The following is a 6,807-nucleotide window of genomic DNA, read 5'->3' on the forward strand; positions in this document are numbered from 1 at the left end:
CATTGTACTTTGAAAAATGTCAAACCCACTAAAGATTGACAGAATAGTACAGTGAACACAAACATATCCTTCACGGAGATTCACCAATTGGTAGGTAGCATTCTGTCACATTTGCTTCATCACTATCTGTGTATCCGCGTATTTTTTATTGAAATATTTGATGTTAAAAATTGTATATTCACATTTGCAATATATATATGACTGTGTGTGTGTGTACATGCATGTGTGTGCATGTACGTGTGTGTGCACGTGTGTGTGTGTGTGTGTGTGTGTGTGTGCATGACCCCAAGCCAGAGGTGGCCAGCTGTGTAGCAATAAATTCATGTTCCCCCTTCCATAGTTTATAGAGCTATTCCTGGAAAACAGCTGGCCTACTAGGGACCACACAACCCAGATTCCTCTGCGTTTGGCCAAAGTCATGTGACTAATTCTGGCCAATGGAATGTGAGCAAAAATGATAAATGTCATTCTGAGTCAGGGTCACTTCTGGGATCCCTGGATGACTATGTGACAGAGGCAAATAAACTTCTAACTTACGTTTTGGGTTTGTTACATCAGCTAGTGCTGCCCTGAATAATAAACCCAATAAGTTGCATGAGCCTTTAATGGGTCAGGATCGCAGCTTGAAACACACTGGTTCTCTGGCTTTCCAAAAATTTATGAACCATAAATTTTCCTTTCATCACATGTTTCATTCAAAGTCAACATGGAGCTTCTCTGGTTGAACCAGAGGTTGTGGGTGGGGGAGGCTAGGAGCCTGGTTCATTTGAACACCCACATTGGCCTCAAAAGTGAACCCTGAGACATGCTTCTGGACTCCTAGGGCTCCAGTGAATAATGTATGATGACCCCTGAATAAGGAACATGCCTCCTTTTCTCAGAAGAGGAGGCAGAGACCCAACAGAAGGACTTGAGTGGGATCACAAAAAGCTGGCTGGGGCCAGAGCCATTTCCCACGTCTGTGGCAAGGACAGGTCTGTGCCCACCATTTCCATGCCTCCCATCTGCTCCCACAGGCCTATGTGCATGATCTGAGCCCCCAAGAGCATACCCCCCTGACAGGCTCCAGAGGGTATCTGAAGGCTTGGAACTAAGCTTCGTTCTGACTCTCCACCCAGACAATTACATCCTGGAATGACCAGTTACATATCCCTCATTCATTTCAGTTTGTCTCACAGCAGCTAAAAGATGCCTAACACACAGTAAGCATTCCGTCCCTTTCACATAGTGGGTATATACTCTGCAGATATTATGATAATAATTAAAATGTATACAGCACTTTCTATGAGCCAGACATTCCCCATGTTCTACATATAAACCTCCTGTGATTCTCACAGCAACCCTAGTAGGTTGAGGGTCTGACTCTTGATTTCAGCTCAGGTCATGATCACAGGGTCATGGGATCAAGTCCCACATCAAGCTCTGTCTGAGAGTGGATCCTGCTTGAGATTCTCTCTCTCTCTCTCTCTCTCTCTCTCTCTTTCTCTCTCTCTCTCTCTCTCTCTCTCTCTCTCTCTCTCTCTCCCCTGCCTCCCAACTCACAGTCTCTCTCTAAAAAGTAAAGTTAGTGGCGCCTGGGTGGTTCAGTCGGTTAAGCATCTCACTTCGGCTCAGGTCATGATTTCGCGGTTTGTGAGTTCGAGCCCCGTGCTGGGCTCTGTGCTGACAGCTCAGAGCCTGGAACCTGCCTCAGATTCTGTGTCTCCCTCTCTCTGCTCCTCCCCTGCTCACGCTCTCTCTCTGTCTCTCAATAATAAATAAATAAATGTTAAAAAAAAATTTTTAAGTTAAAAAAATGAATACATAGATGTAAAAAAATAAATAAAAGGAAGAAAGCACTTCAAGTAACCAGAGTCCAGCCTGTTACATAGGAAGGGCTTAAATGGGGACAGATTTCTTTCTTCTTCCCAGGCCCACCCTCATGCAAGAGGAGTGTGAGTCAAAAAGAAAGGGAAGGCATAGTTCCTGCATGTAAGCATCTCAGAATCTTTCATGAAACAATCAGAGAAGTCCCAAAATACTTTCAGAGAAGAATGGACTGAGCTGCAGTCAAGTGTAAGTAAAATCTGTACAGATTAGGCCAGGCTCTAGGCCTTTGCATATGGTGTCCCTTCCCCTCTCTTCTCCTGGTTGATTCCTACTAAACCTCTGGGTTTTAGCTTAGATATCAGTCCACTCCTCCAGGGTCAGGAGGTCCCTGATCTCTTGCCCTCCTCCTAAGTTCCTTTGTGTCCCCATCATGCCCTATCCATCCATATCGTGGCACTCTGTTTTCATTGTGGCTGGGCTGTCTGTCTTCCCCACCCGACTGGGTGCTCTCCAAGATCTGAAGCCACGTTTTATTCTCCTCCATTCCCCCAGTGCCTAACAGAATGCTGTGTTTTCCATAGGTCCTCAGTAGAGGTTTGTTGAAAAAGTGAATAAATGAACAGTGACAGTGAATGCAGGAGCCTCCTGCGTAAAGACAGGACCCATTCTGGGTACCCATATCCTCCCTTTATAAAATGGCACAAAATAAGACAATGGTTTTCTATGCTGGATCCCCAATCACGTAAGGACTTAATAAAAAATTAAAGATTCTTGGAACTCATCCCAGGAGATCCTGATTCACCAGGTCTGGGGTGGGGCCCCAAAATATGTCATTGATAAGGAGGTTTTCTATATGCAGTCAGGTTTGTGAACCAGTGAACTATAGAGGCTGAAATTAAATTGAGGTGAAATGGGAAAAGATGTGGAGAGGTGAGAAAAGGGAAAACGATGGGGGAGACTCTACATAGGGAAACAGCCGTGCCTGACATCCGACACGGTCCTACAGCTGGCCGGCCTCTGGCATCCTATCCAACTTTGGGCCCATCAGCCCTTCAAGGAAATGAAGCGTCTTCTAGTTTATGATACTTTTCTCCTTCCTTACCTCATCGAATCCTTACAACAACCAACTTTATTTGATGGAGGAAGAAATTCAGAATCAGATGGCGAAGCAAAGTGTCAACCACTTATACAGTTTTCAGTGGGAGTGCCATTTAACCAAACTGCCCCCGACAACAGCCTCTGATCTGGCCTGAGGCTCATGTCGTTGGCCTAATTGAGGTTTGTCAACCAGTGGCCAAAGCACCCAATCTCCTTACTTGTTCTGTCCTCAGCACTTGCAGATTCTGTTAGCCCAGCCCAGCCCAGCCCAGCCCAGCCTATATCATCCATCCAAACACCAATCCATCTGTGCCTCCACCCACACACCCAGCTAACCAATTGCTTATTCATCCACTTATCACATTCATCTACATATCTCTCCACCGTCCCATCCATCTACTTACCCATTTATCCATCATCCACCATACCCACCCATCCACTCACCCACCCAGACATCCATTCATTCATCCATCCATTTTCTGATTCACTCACTCATTCATTCATTCATTCATTCATTCATTCAATAAACCTCCCTCAAAGTCAATATAGGTCCAGGTCCTAGAGTATCCTAGAATAAAACAACAAAGATCATACAAATACAGACCTTGCCCTCAAGGAGATTTGAAATGCTTACAAAAATGACAAACTTCCAAAGGACCAAGACAGATAATTAAGGGAAGCTAAGGGGAACTTGTGAAAAGAAAAAGCATAGGAAGGGGTAAGAAAAGAATGAAGCCAGAAGTCTGGTAGCATACAGATAAGCACACAATAGCATCTTATCCTCATAATTGCTAAGGGCAGCTCCAGATTTGCCTCTGAGCTAGACCCTGGCACCTGAAGCAAATAACCACAGCAGAAAAGTCACAGGATATTCAGTTGTGGCAGACATCATGCAGAAGCTATCCCTGCTTCCTTATACCACAGTAGTGTTATATGTGTCCAGGGCACATCGAGAAACGTCTGGAGACATGTTTGGTTGGCACAGCTGATGGAGGAAGAATGCTCTTGGCATCTGATGAGTCAAAGTCTGGAAAGCTGCTAAATATCCTACAACGCACAGGACAGCCGCCACAATAAAGAATCATCTGAACCAAAATGTCAATAGTGCTGAAGCTGAGAGACCCGTTATGAGAGAACCCCGATTTTGTTTGGAACAGCATCGTGCTAGACCTCAAGAAAACAGTATCGTTGGTCGAAGTCAGTCTTGGCTTTCCCATTTCTTTCCACTAGACCCTTGAATTCCCAGCTTTCCTTGAACCAGGGAAGTCTGCTGGGAGGTTTCTGGGGAAATTTTGCTTTTTGATAAAAGAAACAAGTACTTCAAGGAATATCCCCTCCAGCTTCAGGTGCTTGAGGGCAGACGTGATGCCCCGCACCATGCCAGCCACGTTGGGTCTGCACGGTGAGCATGGAGAGAGACAGGAAGGTAGAGCATGGGTCTGGCTGACATTGTTGACCGTTGTCATACGGTTGTTTCTTAAAACCTCCCTCAGTTCATGCATCCAACAGATGCTTACTGAGCATTTATTCTGTGCCAGTCTCTGTGTGAGACGTGCAAGGCTCGCAGAGTTTATAGTCGAGTGGGGGATACAGAGGCCACAACGCACACCAATGCTGTCTGATCAGAGTCATGATGAGAGCTACAAACCAGAAGCCAGTGTGCCATGAGTGTGTTGCAAGTCCAGGGGAAGGTCAAGTTCACCCAGCATCACCCCACCAAAGATCAGCTCCCTAAAGACTGTCCTCCTGGGGTTCAAAGATGTGAGACGGCAGCTGACATTTACTGCATGGTTGCCTTGTGTCAGGCACGACGCTGAGCACTTGTGTATTAACTCACGTGTGTTATCTCACGTTATCCTCTCCACAGCCTTGCCTGCCATTGCCCCTCCTGAGGCTCTGCTGTGGACCTCGTCCCTTCCCCTACAGCTTACCTCTGCAGTTGCAGCCTTTGGTGGGGGGTTAGTATTATCCTGATTACAGAGCCTAGGAAAAGGGGTTCTCCTCAAAACACTCATTTCTTTTTTCAGAAGATGCATTTTCCCTAGAGCTTCCTAGTTCATTCAACATGTGGGGCTCAGAGAGGGATAGGCCACACAGCTTTAAAAAATAAAGGAGGGGGCAGATCCAGGATGCTAACCCAGATTTACTTTATCTCGAAAGCAAGGTCTTTTAGCCACCATCACACACACACACACACACACACACACACACACACAAATGCCCAGCTGTCCCAGGACAGCAATGTTCTTTTGTTGATGCTTGTTACAAATCTGGCCATAGGAGCTCTCCTTTCTCTGCCCAGCCCAGATCTGTAGCTTAGTCAAGAGAGTCACAAACGGACTGAAGTCAGATGATTTTTTTTTTTAAAAAAAACAATCCTGAGCTCTAGTTTTCTCTTCTATCCTTGGAGATAACAATATTATTATCTGGAACAGCTGTTGTAGGAATTAAAGTAATAGGCATAGAACGTCCATCCATCCAACCATCTATCCATCCAACCATCCAACAAATGTGTGTCGAACACTTGCTTTGTGGTGAGCACTGCGTACAGGTCGGGATGAAGGGGCATGAGGCCACCCTACAAAGTACATAGACCTGGAATACAGTGAGAAGCTGTCAGGTTATATTATTATAGTACCCCCCTGGGAGAAATGTGGGGGGCCTTCTGTTCATCCCTAGCCTTGGCTTGTGGCCTGGGGCCCTCCTTCCACAGCAGCTGACTATCTGGTCCCTATGCAAGACACAGTCTTGTTCTGGCTACAGGGTCAACCAAGTCTTATAATTGTGTTTCAACCTTGGATGGAGCACTTAAGACATGCTTAGCCCTTCAACTGTGCTGTCTCCTCTCACTGCACCACCCTCTGTGAGATAGGTCCATTTCCCAGGTGAGGAAATAGATTCAGAGAGGGGAAGTAACTTGCCCAAGGTCATACAGCTGGAATGGGGATGGATCCCCAGGCTATTCTGGGTTCCTTAGCCTCTGCTCCTTCCACTATAGCACAAACTTCTGTTTGGTGGTGGGTCGAAGAAAGACCCCAGTGGACCAGTCAGGAGACCAGTCCTTGATTCCTTGAGGCCATCTGTCCTCAGCTAATGACAATATTAAACAATATTTGTTGAGTCCTTATCATGTGCCTGGTGCCTAGGGCTTACACCCTTGGTCTCCTTTAGTCCTCTGTGAGGGCCTGTAAGACATCCTATCTCCACTTCAAAGAGAAGGCAACTGAGGCACAGAAATGTTGAATAATTTGTCTAAAGTCACAGAACTAGAGCCTGGATTCCAGAGGCCAAACACTATGTGTGTTTGTGTGATTTAAATCTCTTAACAAAACGCACCTAATTTTTAAAAATCCAAAATGTGCAAGAAAAGGTTAAAAAAAAATTTATTGAACCTCCCTCCTCAGAAACACAACTCTGTTACCAGTCTCTTCCTGTCTGTCTACTGGCTTTCTATGCAAATACAAACGTGTGTGTACATATACATGCGAATATCCGTTCTGTTATCAGAAATGTAAAATGCTACACACAGTGCTTCAGTTTGTTTTTTTCACTAGGTGTAACCTGGAGGTCCTTCCCTATCTGCAAACAGATCTACATTTTTGCTCCTTCAACAATGGGTTAGCATTCCTTGCTAAAGATGCATCACGCTGTGTTTACCCATCCTCTACATTTGCTGCGTTACCTCCAGTATGGAGTCACCCCAGCCACAGAGCCCAAGCTTTCACCTTTCAGTGACACGTTCTTCCTTGGCCTTGCACCTAAGTTCCATACATCTAGCAAGAGACCATTCTTTTCCGACGCCCCACGCCCCACGCTGTGTTGCTCGACTTGGCTTCCCTTTGGTGAATTATCCAGAGCTCATCAGAGCGGCCTGCCCCGCCCTCCCCCGGGGTCCCATCC

The 6,807-nt window shown here is 45.9% G+C and overlaps 1 long non-coding RNA gene across 1 annotated transcript; it reads left to right on the plus strand.

The window, feature by feature from the left end:
- The first annotated feature begins 1,745 nt into the window (after positions 1-1,745).
- On the plus strand, positions 1,746-6,438 carry LOC122496241. The gene is made up of 2 exons (XR_006300735.1): positions 1,746-2,055; positions 2,391-6,438. It is a non-coding gene; the product is annotated as an uncharacterized LOC122496241 (long non-coding RNA).
- Positions 6,439-6,807: the final 369 nt, after the last annotated feature.

The sequence above is a fragment of the Prionailurus bengalensis genome, chromosome A3 (assembly GCF_016509475.1).
Source record: "Prionailurus bengalensis isolate Pbe53 chromosome A3, Fcat_Pben_1.1_paternal_pri, whole genome shotgun sequence".
Taxonomy (NCBI): Eukaryota; Metazoa; Chordata; class Mammalia; order Carnivora; family Felidae; genus Prionailurus; species Prionailurus bengalensis.